An 18,662-nucleotide genomic window follows, 5' to 3' on the forward strand; every position below is an offset into this window, starting at 1 on the left:
TCCATTATGTTGCCGAAACGGAATACCGGAACCAGTAAGACGGTTCTGGAGATATGACCGGAACAAGTTCCGGTAATAAAATAGACATGATCAAAGCAGTACTTAGTACCGTGCTATACCTCCAATTACTCGGAAGGGTCATATCAAGTGTCTAGGTCGCTAAAGGCTTCATGCGGACCTGTCCCCTTTGCGTTCCGGATACTTCCAGATTTTGAGCCTAAATCCATCAAGCCTTTTACGATTTACAATTCTAAAACTAGTTCATTGGTGGCCACATATTGTTAGGGTCGTATGCCACCAGAAAGTCATAAAAAGAAAAGCGTTTATTTTTAACATGGTTCGATTTTGACAACTGAGAAAATGCTGATTATTCATTTGCAGACCTCTATTTGAGAAGAAAAAAAAAATACTGTTTTTAACATTAATGAATACCTTTCATACTAATGCAGTCAATTTTCTTCAACACGCGAAAAGGCAATTTTCTTTATAGGTCTTAATTAAGAACGATTGAGTAGGAAGTAAATTTCCTTTCATCTTCAATTGCGCTTGTGAAAGATAGCTCACTCACCGATTCCAAAGCAGCATCATTGTCAGTTTCTTACAACTGTTTAGCAAAGATGTCACATAAAATAATCCTGTATTTACAAGTTAGTTGGAAAAGTAACGATAAAGAGTTGCAATTTTAAGTGGAAAATCTAGATTTACAAAAATTTTGAAATTGACATTGAAATTTATGAACATGTTAACATTCTTTTTTTTTTTTCATTTTAGGCCAATTGAAACGTTTATTCATTAAGCAGAACCAAAAAAAAAATCAGTTTTAAGATACCAATAAGAAAAAAAAACAAACAACAAAATGCCATATTTGAAAGTCATCGGTTTACTTCAAAAATAAACCTAGCTCGGTTTGATAAACAACATTTACCTCTCCAACTGATGTTTGCATAATGTTGTTCAATTACAAGTCCGGCAATGAAAGGTTGTGTTTATATTTTTAGTATCTAAATAGTTTCTTGCAGATGCTGATGTAATACTTTTGTAATTGAAAAATATGAATATGAATGTTTAAAACCTAACGTCAAGATGTATATAACTTGGTTTTTCTCTATACCACAACCGGGTAATGCAACTAGGATTGTCATATTTAATTAAATTTATTTATTTGGAAAAATATAACCATCAGTACAGCTTAAACGAGCTATCTGGACTATCTGTTTAAAAATCTTAACGAAGCATATTGGTTTTCTATTGTCTTTTAAATAGCCTATTGGCCATTCGAATTTATCTGAGAAAAACCAGAGTGTAAAATTCTAAAAGACAGCAACCCAATGCAACTTTAAATTTTAGGAATTTGAAAGAAGTTATTAAACATGGACATGAAAATCACTACGGTTGCAGTTCAAATGCCATCTACTCGATTTTTAACCCAACTTTTGTTGAAAAGATATTTTAATTATTATACTATTACAATCTTTCGCAATATTCTACTTGTCGATTAAGACATCGGTGTTTGATATCTGTTCAGGGGTAGTAATACAATAACCACTTTAAAACGATGAGGAAACATCTGCAAAACTGAACTAGAAAAAGTGAATTTCAACTGAACTTTTTACTAATCTACTATTCAATAATATGCCAATTATTGTATCACAAGCTTTGGCAACCTTCGTCGTTCGATCAGAGCATTGGTGGTCAAAATCCGTTCAGTTGTAATCACATACTGGATGCAACATCCAACATCGTGATATACTCTTGCGTACAGAATTATTTTATCCCCGGCCGCACAGCGCACACTACGAACACGCACCACTGTACGTCGACAGCAGCTACATTGTTTCCACTTGGCTTGACTGCACACAAATGGCAATCGAGTGCTACTGCACTGACGACGAGCGACCGTCTTCTCATACATGGCTCGGTGCAGTACTGTTGCCTGTGCCAGCGTGTTTTCCTTCAAGACATCAGTTTTAATAACATTCTCACAGCAGATCGTTTAATTGTCTGATAAAGGAGGTTGTTACGAACATTCCGAAAAAGCTTCACTTTCAAGACATCAAAGTAGTCTAGGTTCATAGAAGCAAATATTAGTTGACCTGTTGGGACGGGGAGATTCTGTCAAATTTTTTTTTGCCACTGATGTAGAGGTTGTCATAGCAGGCAGTTGGTATCCACTCATGAAGTCTGTGCCAGGCGTGCTCGCATGTGATTGGTACATTGTTCGTGAAAATACGACCTTGAAACTTTTCATCAATTTTCACTATTTAACAATCAAGTAACCATGATATACGAAGAATCACAAAATTGTCCATCATTTTATCATTCCAATGGCATATTGATTACTATGATCCATCATGTGGTTACATCAATATCACCGTTTGAAATCTTTCATTCCAACGTTACACCTTGGTTTTAGTTTTCCGCAGAATGTATCTCGATATAGTGCGGTTAGACGTAGTCCTACGTCAAAATCCATGATATGCTGTTAAATGATCCCAAATTGAAATTGTGAGGTAGCTTATGCTGTAGGCATGTCATTGCAACGCGTGGGCAATATTGTGCATTCAGTTCTGAGCATGAAGAAGCTCTGTGCGCGATGGGTACCGCGTTTGCTCACAGTGAACCAAAAACGAATTTGGTCGTATGACGACTTTCCAGCAGAATTTGGCATAATGTTCCCGTAAGCCGACAGAGTTTTTACGCCGATTCATAACCATGGATGAAACCTGGATCCTTTACTTCTCTCCTGAGTCAACGCAACAGGCAAAACAGTGGGTTTTACCGGGCCAAAGTGCTCCGAAAAGTCTAAAAACGCAACAATGGGCCGGAAAGGTTATGGCCTCCGTATTTTGTGATGCACAAGACATAATATTCGTGGATTATCTTAAAAACAGGTAAAACCTTAATCGGAGCATACTATTCATCATTATTGAACCGATTGAAAATCAAAATCGCGGAAAAAAGAACGCATTTGAAGAAAATAAAACCATTTTATCATCACGACAATGCGCGTGTTCATTCATGCTTAGTTGCACAAGCAAACCCTCCCAGCTAGTCTCGAGGTACGATGCTGGCCTAGCAAGCCAGTAGTCGTAGGTATCGTAGCGCTAGCCCCGCAATTGTCCTGTACACTAAACCGTTGGCTGCAAAGGCTGTGTATGAATAAACAGAAGGTCGAGCTCCGAATCGGAATGTAGCACCAAGGCTTTGTTTATTTTTGCACAAGCAAAATTGCATGAGATCGGCTTCGAATTGGTTCCTCAGCCACCGTATTCATTAGAACTGGCCCCCAGCGACTATTATTTGTTCCCTAACCTGGAGAGATGGCTCACCGGTAAGCGTACTCGCTGTATCGACCTAAAAGGAGAATATGTTGAAAAATAAATCCGACTTTGGCCAAAAAAACGTCGAGTTTCATTTTTCAGGTACTCATCAGACTGCCTAGTATGTCATCGCAATGTCACTTAAGAAACTAGAACTGATGGTGGAGCTAGACCAACAGTCTGCTAACCTAATAGCGTGTATTATTTACAAGCACTATTGTACTATTTAAAAACGATGTTATTGCAATTACTATTTAAAACGATGCACTGTACTATTTAAGAACGATCGGCGGATTTTTGGGAGAACTACGACGGGAGGTTTCTCATTTAGCGGTCACGGAGTTGACGAAAGTCAAAACCGTTCGCATTGACAAGACCCTTTTGTCCTTCAAGCTAATCCGGTGAGCCGAACTGGAGTAGACCAGTCGCTTCGGAATGCTAAACAATAATTATTTATTCTATATTGAAAATTCATTGCTTTTATAGGCAAATGCAATTGCCGAAATGCTTAACTCTATGAGTGTACGTGAGCAGCATACGCTGCGTTCAAATGAATCTTAATCATGCAAAGGGCGCATCTAGTGTTTTTTGTCGGAGGCCCACCAAAGATCAGCTATCTGTCGCGCTGATCCAAGAACCATAAGCGTACGACACCAGGATTATTGGCTTAGCCAACCCAAACGGTAAGTTGATCTACTGCAGCCAACAGTCAAATCCTAGGATTGCAATTCTGTTCAACAGAAGCATCAATTTTGTTCCCATTACCAAATTCATCCAATAGGGTCCTAAAGCTATACCGGATCTTATATATCATTCGAAAAGGCCGCGTTTTCTGAGCAAAACGTGATTTTTAAAAAACGTTTATCGTTTTCCTTCGATTTTTAAATGAATAATAAAAAAACTGCTCGAAAGGTCTAAGTTGACGTTTCGCCCATGTACGGTATATGAGAGAACTGTCATTTTAGGCATTTCGAGCAGATTTTTATCCTTCATTTGAAAATCAAAGGAAAATGATAAACATTTTTTTAAAATCACGTTTTGCTCAAAAAATTACACTCTTCCAGCTAATATATAAAAATCAGAAAATCGTTTAAAACTTTAGGACCCCATTTGGTTTCCATTGCGGTGGGAATCCCAACGACTTAGATCTACCAGATCAGATTTGACATCGAAGGTACTCCTCTTAGAGAAGAACCTTTTAGGAATCCAATGAAAACCAACTGGAACTCTTTCAAGGAACATTTCTGACGTAGAGCTACGTCTTTCAGGAAGTTCGGCTACATACTCGGCCACATGGGGATGTAAAATGGAAATCTAAAACCGGAAAAAGTGAAAAATATGTCGAATTTCGAATGCTAATAAATCGGTTAGTTTTCGATGGATTTCCTTCGTTCTAGCAGTAACAAATTGGAAAATCTTCTAAGATTCCTCGCAAATGCAGAAAATTATGCTTTAATTATTAGAACTATTGTACTATTGAAAATTGTCAAGCCTTGTCAAAACGCAAAATTCGACCTCTGATTGGTCGTTATATGATTGCTTCCCAAGTACGGTCGACAGAATTATAGACCTAGTAATTTGAAATGTGCCATTTGGCCTATATAAGAGCCTGTTTCAGCTGAAACCGCTCATATTAGTTCTAGACAGCGACAACACCAGTCCCCCCAAGCAGCAGTGCGGCAGATACCAATGGCAGCATTTTGACAACACACCAACGTTCTGGAAAGCTGGCGTTCGAAAAACAAGAGCCGTCTAGTTTTGAGTGTAACAGCTTTTCACTGTGTTATCTCACAAGGAATACCTTATTCGCACTGTCAGTGATATCGCGTCTTATCCGATAATCAGTTAAACAGCAAACTGTCCTTTTCAGGATTAAATAAATACCTAATTGAAGAGGTAATATTTTCTCCTAAATTAATTTACACCTTTAAATGTTGGAACAGTTATAAATTTCACTTCATCTCCATGTTTCAGAACGTACTGAATTATCTTTTCCTTCAGTAAAAAGCAAAACGCCCGAGCAGTTTTTATCATCTGCATAAAAATTTGGTTATCGCATAATAAAACCTTAAAAATTGTCAAGCCTAATATGACAAGCAACTATATTATTGAAATGGTCAATCCTTGTTGAGACGCAAATTTCGATTGATCTGATTGGCCGTTATATGATTGCTTTCCCTGGCAAGGTCGACAGAACTATAGACCTAGTAAGTCGGATTGTACTATTTGGCCTATATAAGAGCCTGTTTCAGCCGAAACTGCTCATATTAGTTCTAGACAGCGGTTACAACAAACCTTACTTACCAGCATCAGCAGCAGCAGTGGTATCAGCAGCGATATTGTGGCCAGCTGGAGCAGTGGCACTTCCTCTAGTAAAAGCTGCCTTTGTGCAGTAGCGAGCAGTATCAGTAGTAGGTACATTAGCCGGCACTTACTCTAATGAAAAGTTGCCGTATTTTGACAACACACAATCGGCCGTCAAATTTTCAGTGTGAAAACAGCTTTCAAGTGTGTCTTTATCTTCTCTGTCGGGGTAGCACACAGATGCGATCAACATTATATCTGATATGAAATTGAACAACAACAGTCCTTATAAGGACAACAAACAAATTATTTAAGATTCAATATTTTCTCGTTTTGCGCTGGGATTTAAAGTAAAATGTTATTTTAATCTGCATGCACTTTGACTGTTGAAACTTGTTTATAGTGTTTGATTCATTCCTGTTCAGTGATGTATGTGCAAACTAAAATTCGGTAGCGCTTCAACTCCTCTTTTGCACAAAATTTTCAGCATATTCAGTACAAGTAATGCAACAAACAACCTTATGTAGTTCTACGTCAACCTTGCGATCGTGGCATGCAACCCACGTTATTTTTCTACATATGAACGTTGATTCAAGGGGTAATATCCACCAAAAAATTTTTTTCTTGTCATTTTTTTTATTGGCTTAAAGAATGCTAAAACCACACAGTCCGACATCAGCGCTAGCGTACGTGCACGTGTCAAATTGGGAACTACAAAATATGTATGAGATTGCAGGATAGCGCCCCAGACGGAGTTATCGCGCGATGACTGTTATTCGATTGGAAATTTGAAATGATCGTTTTTTTGAGGCGATGTATGTGCTAAGTTTATCTCTTAAGTTGTTGTATTCAAAACTGACACTGTATTCAGTCCCCATAACAGAAAAGCTCTCTCAAAATCATTTTTTTCTGCTTTTTTCAAAATTTTATTGGCAACTCTGGTTTCATATTTGAAGTATAGATATGTGAGTTATACTCAAAAGTACTTAAACATGAGTGATAAGTTTGAGTTTTGCGCGGGATCGGACGCCAACCGCGTCGAAGTTGCTGAGCATTACATTACATCAGATAGAAAAAAGGAAGAAGAGGAAAATAAAGCCCAGGAATAGCTGACTGAAGGTAAAAAAATATAAAGGGCTTTATCATTGCGATGGTAGAGATTTATAGCATTTTGGCACTTTAAACGCGTTTTTCTCATAACCATGTTTTCAAAATCGACGAGCAGTAGAACTGAAAAGGTTTACATCCGATTGACTTGAAATTTTAACTGTAGCTTCTTCATTAGATTATCTAGTGAAGTACACACGATTTTAGCGATTGATTAACAACAACAAAAGTTATAAACAATTAAAGTCGATTTTTTTTGTCGAAAAGCAATTTTTTTCCAAAACCGTTGCCATTTTGAGAAGAAAAACTCTAAAAATATAATCATGTGTACCTCACTACCGATACTCATGTAGATAATGAAAAAATTTTTATTTCGATTATAGGGGGAGTTGGGCACGACTTCTACTGCTCGCCGCGGAAGAACTTTTAATAAAAGCGGTTTGCGGCAATCGCTGCACAACCGCCATTTTGTAAAAAAAGTAGCAATAATTTTTTTTCTGTTCTACAAGAGTTGCTCAATCCAATGATATATTATTTATATACTTTACATCTCAAATGCCCTTTAGAAAAATTCATGAAAAAAGCCTTGTTTTTTGAGCATTTGGTGGACATTACCCCTTAAGTTAGTCTTCCGAATTGTCTCTCTGTCAAAATTCTCAAAACTCACATTTCTCGTCAAAAACCCTGGCTTCACTACTGCCTAGGATGATACACTGGTTCACCGGTTATTAGAAAAAATACTATTTTTTTCTATCCTTTATGCCTAAAGGGCACTGGGTCCTGAAATGCCTCTGCGACAGTCTTGCTGATTGTCTTTTGTGGCTGGCCCCGATTGCTGTGCACAGGTTACGGAGTGCTCGTACTCATTGATGGAGTAGAACTGTTTGTTGTAAACCTGTACCCCAATTAGGAACAACATAGTTGATGAAACTAATGACCTGCTTGGGATTAGAGCTCCATAATTGGTATGGAGTTAAAAAGTAGCTTCCTAAGAAGTTATATCTAGAAGAAGCAGAAGAAGCAAAATTTGCAGAATCGGCAGGTGTCGTTCAACACTACACCGATTTTCTTTAAATGATAAAAAGCGGGACAGTGTCCGGTAAGGAGTCCCGTGATTATCCGTAGTTCATTATGATTTAGACTAAGTAACATTCTGGCGGCTCCGGGGTTCGAATAGATTAACTTTTTAGCTTGTCTACAACTCTGTACCTGTTGCCATTGGGATGCTATTTCTAGCCTTTCCCAAGTTAGTAGTTCGCTTTTGATAGCGGAATTGGACGTACCCAGAAATGGCTCGGGGCCAATAAACCGCTGAGCTGATCCCTGTCTTGCTAGGTAGTCAGCTTGTTCATTACCCTCGACTCCGCAATGTACGGGCACCCAAAACAGAAAAACTGAGTTCTGCCGGGAGAGTTCGCTCCATCTCCTCCGTTCTGCCCGGTGCGTTTATTTTTATGGGACTGCGCTCCGATAAGTCCATGGGTTCAGGCAAAGAAAGGCTGCCGGTGGCCGAATTTTGTGAATTGATGTTATCTATAAAATTCTCACGAGTCGCTGGGTAAAGAAGAGTCCGCTGCATCAGTGACACGCGTGATGCAGTAAGGGCTAATTACTGTGAAGGGTGCCCTAGTGCTCCACAGGCTTCGTTAGAAGCTGAGTATTTGTTAAACCCCCCCACCACCACGTCATCCATCGGCACGGGTCGCATAACACCTTAGCCTAGGGGTTTTAACCATTGTATTTCACGCAACAGCCATGGTTAAGAGCTGTTGCAACCATCCTCCTTTACGGGGGCTTTGGACCCTCTGCTCCAGTTCTCAATAATTCAAGTCTATTCGTAAAGGCTAAACTGAACCAAGGAGAACCGTAACAGGATGCCATCTTATAGTGATTCTCGATATTTCCTGTCAAATCATAGAGGTCGAACGTGAAACTACGGCTAGGGCCAGAAATAAATGATTACATTATTATGAGGTACTGGCCAACAAATTTCCTAGCTGAAATATACGCAACACTTTCGGGTTTTGTATTGAAAATTTTTATTTGCTCAAACGATGTAGTTTGAGCAAATAAATTGATGCTTATTAAATTTTTTCTCATTGAATCTAAAAATTCTGTTTATTCATCAACATAACCATAGTCGATATGCTAGGGTAGTTGAACCATTTAAGAGCAATCGACAAAAGTGCTAGCCCTGAATATGTATTAAAATGAAACGGTTTTACGAAGATTATTGCACCTCTCGGCGTCAATACCAGAACATATTCCATCTCACGGCTATCAACGTGGAAACAATGACGACAACGATGACAAGAAATCGCTCGAAGTAGATTTTATGTTGTTCAAATATTTATCTCTAATTTACTTTGCGTGCGACTTGCATGGATCATTTGCAATTTTTTGGCATCGCGCGCGAGACACCGGTAATTGAGCCCAAATTCCGCTGCACCAATTTGTTGCGATGGCCTTACTGGTGCAAAAGACGTTCCTATGGCTTTAGTTTTATTTTACGGCAATAAAAAGCGAAAGTAATATACACAAATATTTATAGTCCATCAGTGAGTAAAATTGGACTTTGAGGGTTTATTTTGAATTTTTGTGGTTACTTGCAAGGGCGGATTGGATTTCGTACTATAAAAATATTATTACCATCTTCATTTTAATTAGGGCTGCTATCCCCATGCGAAGGAAAGTTTTTTTTATGCACTCAACTGAACATGGGATATGCGGTTCATTAATCAATTACTTGAAAAACACACTCGGGCTTTATTCTCGTTGCGTTTCTAAAATCAGCTTTGAGGGTAATTATTTGCGCTGTCCGGTTCATTAGATAATAAATAATAGAGAAAAAATCGTCATTTATCTGATGAAAAAAAAATGTACACGGGAGGAAGTGAAAATTTACCTTCTTTCAAGTTCTCTCAATGGCTGGACAATGTAACCGATCGCTGAAATACGAGATGCTGCCTGACATTCAATTATTTGTTCTTTCAAATTTCTCCACATAGCGCTGTAACGAACGAGAAAGATATAATCCACACTAAGCGTGCCCTCTCGGGACAGTTGAAAGCGACACTTCGGAAGGACTCTTTAGAAAATGAAAGGAAGCTATTTATTTTCCAATGCCTTTGGTTCAACATCGGTTGCGGATCAAGTCGTAAATCAATTAACGACCCGATATCCGGTATGCTAGGACACTCGGCGGATGGCAAACCGAAACAGGTTTGCTGAAGAACCCGATGCTTGAAGGCTGAAGGACATTTTCTGTAACTTTTGTCGGTTTTGTTTGAAGAACGCTCTCAGTTTTGCATTGTACAAGAATTTTTTTTTTTCAATAAAGTGGGTTGATTTCAGCAAACCAACAGCTTGTTATTGTGAATGGAGCAGCTTAATTTTTTTGATGATTGTTCTATAAGCTTTCTATGAGACTTTTCACATGTTTTCTGCAGGTCGAAAACGTTAATATTTAATAATGATGTTACCATTTATTCCCAGGTTCTCTAACATAAAAATTTCAAACAATTACCACTAACCATTGCAAAATGCTACATCCGCGGTTTTCAGCATTCCGGAAACAGCTCTTTTTTAGATTTCAACAATCGCTCAAGTTTCTCTGCACGGACAGCTCGTCAGTACCTATTTAGGTTAATTTTATATGCGTTTTCACCCATTACTGGAGCCCAGCGGGCAAAACTTCGAAACAATGATTTTTTTTCACACTCCAGAGATCGCCGTTGGGCTTTGCCAATTAGCACAGCGACCAGGTTTACAGCGGAAACCGCTCTCCGCTTTAATTGCATTCGACGAAAGAACAAAGAGATTTAAAACCGTTCAAAATTCCAAAATTAGGATTAACCCATGTTTGTCGAAGGAACCGATTCAAGTTATCCGACAGTAAAAAGGAGATATTTTCAACATCCAACACTTTTTGCGTTGGTTCAGTTGCACGGCAATGTGGGGTCGTATTTTTTCTGCACCATGAAAATTGATAAATTTGAACGGAAAAGGTGTGTTGCTTCGGTAATAACTTTAGGTTAATTGTAAACCATAGCTGGGAGGGGAAGCCAATTTCTCTTACGAGTGCCGGCGCATCCGAGGGATACATAGATTCCAAGGTACACTTGTGAAAGTTAGGCACTTTTGGGGGAAAAAATAAATTGGCCAATAAAACGGGCGCAGAATGCAGCGAGGATTTTTAGACAACAATTTTAAGGCTGAGCAATTGGACCATTAATTATAACTTATATTGCGGCTTTGCGGACGGAACCTGCACTTGCAGGATAATGCTTTGTTTCGGTACACCCATTTTCCGTACCGAAAGGCGGCGGTAAGTTTAAATCAACAAACAGAAGTTGTTTGAACTGTGGCCAGCAGTCAGGCTCATGTCTTTCTGAACCTGCTAGCCAGGTCATGCCGCTTCTAAGAAAGAAGCTGCGTCTCTAAGGTATGATTTCTGTTTGTTCTCTTCCCATACTTTCGGCTAGTGTTATTGATTAATGATGCTGCAAGATAGTTTGCGCAAACAAACCATCCGTCTTTCGAGTGCTGTTCTTTCGACTTTGAGTTCTTTCAACTGCAATGGCAACTGCTGTGAGTTGCAAGGTCAAACAGGGTGCACCACATCGCAAGGAAGAATCATCCCACATCCGGTGCAGACTCGGGTTTGGTTAGTACCGATAGAATACTGACGCCTTTTTTTCCTGAAAATGATTCTCGGGACGGGAAGACTGATAAGGCATAGGGTGCACATGTCTTAAAAATTGACATGGAATTTCACATACCTATTGAATAAAAAATTCAAATTGGTACAATCGAGCAAAACTTAAGATTTTTTATTTGCAACGCCATCTCTGTGTGAGGTTAAAGACTTTTCAGTCTGTGTAGTAAGCATCAATTCTCAACAAAACAATAAAAAAAGTACTATCAAAAGTATAACAACATATCCTCATATTTCCAGAAGCTTGTTGCTTTCCAATGCAACGACATGTTGAAAACTCCCTAACTCTCTTGCTGGCTACGTCATTGTTTAGTAAGACGTCGAGGCAGAACTGCCAGCGCGAACAAATCATAGCAGTTTCTTCGACCCGGTCGCTTCCTAATAACAGTGTTCTTCGATGAAGCTGAGGAAGTATCCAGTTCAGTTCAAAGCGCCTCCGTATTGCGATCGTTAATTATCTGGTTCGGAAGTGCGCACCCGAACTAAGCACAAAATTCGCACAGTAACACCAAAAGATGGTGCATTTTATGTAAGAAGCAATTCACGGCGCTGTGGCACCTTCTCGGAGGCGCAGAAAATATCACCAAAGCAAGTGGCAATAGTTTTTTTTGTTTGTCTCGCTGCTGTATTATTATGTAAATTTCTGAAGCCATTCGTCTTCGCCGGTTTTTCTTCGAGAATAAAAAGAGTGCAAGAGATAACTGCTCAAAAAGCCGCCGTGAATTGAGTTACTTGAGCAAATAAGTTCGCAGAACTTTTCAAAACCCCTGAGAGTCAAAATACCAAAACTGGCTCAATATTAATCAAACGCCGAAAACGGCTGGACGGTAATCTTTGTGCACTTTGCCGCGCCGAAGAAGACGGACGAGCCCACAAAGCATTTCATTATGGTTTCCCTAAATTGACCAGTCGTGTGTGCATAGTTATTTGTTTTAGGCGCTGTTCGTATTCTCCCAATTTTGAGAGAAGTACATACAAAGCATCGCTTTTTTTAGAAGGAAGAAGCAGCTAAATCCATCTTTTTAGGATGATCGGACGAACGGCAGCACGCCGCCAGGTTTATGAAAGAAAATGTTATAAATCCTGGGTTCGTGGCGGTCACTTGAAGCGTGGCTTCTCGGGTGTGCAGCATTTGCACGAAAAAATTGGTTTGCCATAAATCCTCGGAATACATACAACCTCAGAGGCTTTGGTTGAAAGCAAATCTGGTTTGTGGATTTCGCCACTGATGGTAGTAACCGAAAGGGGCATGCTTCATCAACGGTACAACGTGCACCCATTGTCACTTATGTTTTGGTGATTTTTTTTTATTCTGCATCATGATCACAACGTTATCAACCGTAATCTTGCATGCATGTATCCATTCGAGAGTGTTTGTTTTGCCGTGAGCAAAAGGGGGAAACCTGATTCCACAGAGTCAGTGCATGTTCCCCGAGTGTGATGCAGTATTCAAAACGATGCAGTACTCCAGTATCGAAAAGTTACATATACCTTTCAATATTGTTTTAGAAAATTTGAACATAATTTGCATAAAACTCTGTCATCATCATTTTTATTATTGTTTTTATCTTGCTCATTTTATTGACTTTATGACAAGTCATGCTTTATTTTCAATTTTTATGTTGAGCAGTAAATCTGGGGTTGACGATTTAAAATGATCAAACTGGAGAAATAGAATATTAGAAATTTCAAAAAATATAGTTCAGCAGGTGGGAGTCGAACCCACAACTTCTGATCTCCGGCCTGTTACACCGCCGCCGGACATATAACCCGGCCAAAAAAGGCCGTTAGTTCATCTTTTTATCATCAACTCTGCATTAAAGTACTGCTCAAAATAAAAATTATTGCTTTTGCCATAACCTTATAAAGATGAGAATAAACTTTGTTTTAAGTGAAATGTTTTCATAGTAATCTCAACAAAAATTACAGCATATTATAATATATCATATTATCAGGCTATTTCGGTTAAGCAGTCTTGCAATTTTGAAAAAAAAAAAAAAATTTAATGTCATCCAACGTTTCGACACAGGTTGGTGGCTTCCTCAGGGAAACTATATTATTCCAATAATTTGCATCTTTTAACAAAACTTTACTTTGTATACTGGCAAATTCTTCTTTTGTTCCTTGCTCCGTAGCTCTCCCAGATGGTCTCGAAGTTCGATGCTGGCCTAACAAGCCAGCTGTCGTAGGTTCGAGTCTCGACTCGGGAGAGACTGTTATTGTCAGTAAGATAGTAGCGCCCGCAATTGTCCTGTACACTAAACAGTCGGCTGCGAAGTCTGTGTATAAATAAACAAAAGGTCAAGTTCCTAATCGTAATTTAGCACCAAGGCTTTGCTTTTGCTCTGTAGCTTTTTAAAAAATTTAACTACCTCCACAACTCATTCCGGGGAAACACATTTCAACGAAAACACCGTTCTGCCAGCAGAAACCGAATGGCGTATCCAGCAGCAGCTCCAAAGTTGTTCCGATAGCACACAACAGGTAAGCTATATCCTTCTGTTCCGTATTTCCCAACGACTGATAAACAGTGAAAGATATTAAACTTTAACCACAAATAACAGACCGAACCCCATAATTTTTTTCCAAATTCAGCCGAAACCATCACTGTAAACACTACCAAATTACACTAAATACACAGTTATGTGCTTTAAAAAGCCACAAGACAAAGAACAAAATTAAAATTTGTAAATAGACAACAAAATGTGTAATTTTGTTATTTTATGTAAATATTGAAAAAAATGTAGTGAAATGATTTGTTTCCAAAATTGTAAGACCCCTTAGCAATGATGGTGATCGGCGATAAAATCGAAGATAAACATTCGATCTTTTCCAGCGTGTAAGTCAACTTAGTCTCTCAGACGATGGGTTCGATAATAGAGCTTTCTACGCCAGATCTCACCAATACAGGATTAGTCTGTATCCTAATAAAATCGATTTGTTTTCAACCAAAAAATCAGCTGAAATTCAATTTCGAAAAATATTGCACTTATGAATCCTAGTTCATTAGTGTTATCTGTTTTAACAAACTTTGTTTTAGTGGAAAATCAGATGAAATAAAACTAAAAATCGGCTTACAACTTGAATAAAAGCTCGGGGCAGGAGGAAATTTTTTGTAACTACCAGCGTGTTGATTATTCGCAACCAAAATTAAACTTGTATTAGTGAAATCGACCACTAATACTAGCGCAGATAGTAAGGTCTATTGGCCCTGACACAAGTAAAAGAGATTTTTGAGGCTGTTCGCATCTACGCGAATTCTCATATGCAATTGTCAATTTATGTGTGAAAACAAAAGCAAAAATATTTCCCTCCTTCACTATCGCAAGTAAAAACTAGAGATCCTCAGAGGGAGAGATAAGCGATGAAAAAACCGCTAATTTGGCAACTAGGTTTCACATATCAGAGGTGCCAAGTCGCTTCTCGGTGTTAAATTTTAGGTTTATGTTTAATTGTATATACTTTCATCATTATTCTGTAGACCATACAAAGGGTTTGTGAATACCAGTTAAAAATCACTGTGATGAAGCAACTTTGGAGCATTCTCAATTCATGTTTTAGCAATAAAACATGAAAAACGCGTAAAAATAAATATATTTTTTATTGAACCTTATTGCAATACCTTTCAATGTGTTACCTTTCTTGTTCGTTTGGCTCGAATTTTGACATGTTCGTTTGGCTTACAACACTCTTTTCGCATATCTCTCCCTCTGAGTATTGCTAGTAAAAACCAAAACAATATCAACAGAGTCGTCAGGGACAATTCGGGTTATTCGCGTTGAAAGAGATTTTGAAGGCTGTTCGCACCTACGTGAACACTCATATGTGATTGTCAAAATGTGCGTGATGACAAAAGCAAAAATATTTCCTTCCTTCTTTTTTGCATGCAAAAACCAAACAAATATCAGCAACACCGTCAACGCGAATTGTTACCATCGCCTTGCCAGTCCGAGTGAACCAATTAGGAAATTCGCTGAGATAATTTATTCTCTCTCAGAGATTGAATTTCAAATCTCGCGTGGTTTTTCAAAAGGACCTAAGTAACAATGAGAGATTCTCTCCTCTCTTTCTTTGTTTCGTTAATTACGTCGTCATTATATATATATATTTTCCAAGCTTTCTTCCCCTTAATCGAGAGATTGTAATACTGTCTTGCTTACTATGCATTGAGTGTTATGAAATATGGAAAATATAACATAGTTATTGGATCAAAGAGAAAGTAAACAAAGAGAGTCTCTCAATGTTAGATAGGTCCTTTTGAAAAATTACGCGAGAAATAGCTCTACAAACCAATGATTTACTCTTCGCTGATAGAATTGAAGTCCCAGTCAGAATTTCATGGAACGCGATTCGGACCATCCGACCCGCTTCTCTCAAAATTCATGCGGGTTGAACGAAATTCGCTCGAAATACACGATCTCTCGCATTGGTGTGTGCGCTGGACGCTCTATTTCTGTTTTTTCATCTTTCTCTTTTGGCGCCGGGCATTCTTTCGGTTTTTTTCTCGCTTTGACGCAGAGCTTATTCTCACCGATAGCAACGTCGCGCAAACAGATGCACGGTTTATTGTATTGGTGTGTGTGTTAAACTTTCTTTATTCTCATCGATAGCAAACGTAGCGCAGTTTTTATTTTGAATCGAGTTGGTAATAAAAGTTAGATTATTTCGCGGGCGGCTAAAAAATAGTTTCGCGTGTTTAAAAAATAACAAGACTGTCGCGGCGGTTTCAAAAGTGTTTAAAGTGTTTGTCCGGCTAGTGCGTGGTTTTTTCGATGATAAATTTGCTGAAATGCAGCAATGTGAAAATATTTTTTGTGAATAAAACCGTAAAACTTAGGTGGTAAAAGGTGAAGTGCGGTGGATATCATCGGTCAGTGCAGTGCAGTTGAAAATCTAGCGGATTAAAAAAAGATGTGATACGAGCTAGATAAAAAATGCTGGTTGGTAACCAGCAAGTGTGTTGTGTGTGTTGGTGTTAACTCTTCTGCAACAAGTGGAATTGCACTCGCCAGGTTAGTGTTTTAGCCAAATTTAGAATTCAAACCACAACAATAATTTGAATGAAATTTGAGTTGGTTTTTTGAGTTGGTTTCTTTTTCCCGACTGCTCTCATATGCATATGCTGGAAACAGATTGATCAAATTAAAACTTTGCATTCAAGTTTTGTTGTGAATTTCAGTGTGACACGTTTTCTAGCCACTGATTGTCGTTGTTTAATTTTATTTTGGAACAATTCATAAAAATTATTGAGAAATCCGTTTTTGTATATAATAAGTAGCTGACAATATATATATATATATATATATATATATATATATATATATATATATATATATATATATATATATATATATATATATATATATATATATATACATATATATACATATATATACATATATATATATATATATATATATATATATATATATATATATATATATATATATATATATATATATATATATATATATATATATATATATATATATATATATATATATATATATATATATATATATATATATATATATATATATATATATATATGTTGCTGTTGTTGATGGTTGCTCAAAGATGCGCGAAAACCTATTTTCCATCACCTGATAACAAGACTGATATTTAAATCTTGCTTATGCCCATTCAAAGAAAATTTCAACAAGCAAAAAAAATTTTTTTTGTTGCACGACTGTGAAAACTGTTACTGAAGGATGCGTGAAAACCTATTTCTCAACAGGGGCCATCCACATACCACGTGGACAGATTTTTAAAGACTTTGACCCCCACCCCTTCCCCTCCGTGGACAATATATATATGAAAACAAAAATTATTTTGCTTTGAAATTTATAAATTGCGTTTAATAAAATCTTCGTATAAATGAAAACTTGCAAAAATGGTTGTTATTTGGCCAAGTTTTGTTGTAGAAAAAATGTGATTAGTTGATCGAATCTGATTTTTTTTTTGTTTTACGTAGTTAACGAGGAGTAATGATTCTCAAAAGGGATGATCTCTCAATCATTGAAGCTTCACGAAACTTAGACTTTTTTTTTTCTTCACAATTAGACTTAGACTTAGAAACTTAGAAACTTTGACTTAGAAACTTAGACTTGATCGACTGAACTGGAAACTTCTTTGTCCAGTTTTTTTTTATGTCAATTAAATTTATTTTCTGTAAAATTGAAATCTTCTACCCCAATAACAGTGCAACTTTGTACACAGGGTTTTCTGAGCATGCAGCGTGTTTGGATTCAGAACTTTATTATTTTTTACTACTGAACTGATCTAGCGAGTAGCGAATGTTTCAAGATTTTTAATATTAGTTTAACACAGTAGCACTTGTGAAAAACGGCAATTCTCAACAGGCCCAGACCATGCTAAGTTTAAGTGATGTTCAAAATTGGCTACATGCCAGTATGAGCTTAATGTATTTTTTTTATTTCAACTTGCGCTCTAGAATGTTTCTAAACTTTTAGACTGTCGTGGTTTATCGTTACTAGATTTCTGTTTTTCTCGTTTATCAGCGCTCAGTTTTAAAAATAAATGTTACAATTTTGTCTTGCACTCACAATAATTAAATATTAAAAAAAAAAACATACAAAAACATAGTTCACAAAAACCAAAGCCTGTGTTAATGCTTGTATAAATTATCAAACAGATATGTTTAATAAAACAGATAGGTTTAATAAACTTCAATCGATTACTTTACGAACTAATTTCATTTTTTGTCATATTGACTTACATTTTAAGTTTTGTAAAGCGGGCAATGTATGTAGTTTCGCGGGAATGCGAAGTTGAACGGGAATAGAAGGTGTGACTAGAATTAGAAAAATTTTCGTCTGGACGAGGGAAAAAATTTTTTCTAATTCTAGTCACACCTTCTATTCCCGTTCAACTTCGCATTCCCGCGAAACTACATACATTGCCCGCTTTACTAAACTTTCAATCGATTAGCTTTCTAAGCTGTAGCAAAGCCTAAATATGGGAAAAATTGCATGTTTTGTTTTTCTTTGCCACTAAATTTTTTAGATTTCAGCTCCTAAATTTATTATGATGATCTTTTTACCATTTTAAACTTCCCAAAAACATCTAATAGCTAACTTGGGAACATAAAAATTACTATCAGTGTGCTAATGCAATTGGTTCCATTTCTTCAACGAGCAAAAATCTTGAAAATATCAAAAGTATTTTTTCAATGATCAAGGGGACTATAAATT

The sequence above is a fragment of the Wyeomyia smithii genome, chromosome 2, assembly GCF_029784165.1.
Source record: "Wyeomyia smithii strain HCP4-BCI-WySm-NY-G18 chromosome 2, ASM2978416v1, whole genome shotgun sequence".
Classification (NCBI taxonomy): Eukaryota; Metazoa; Arthropoda; class Insecta; order Diptera; family Culicidae; genus Wyeomyia; species Wyeomyia smithii.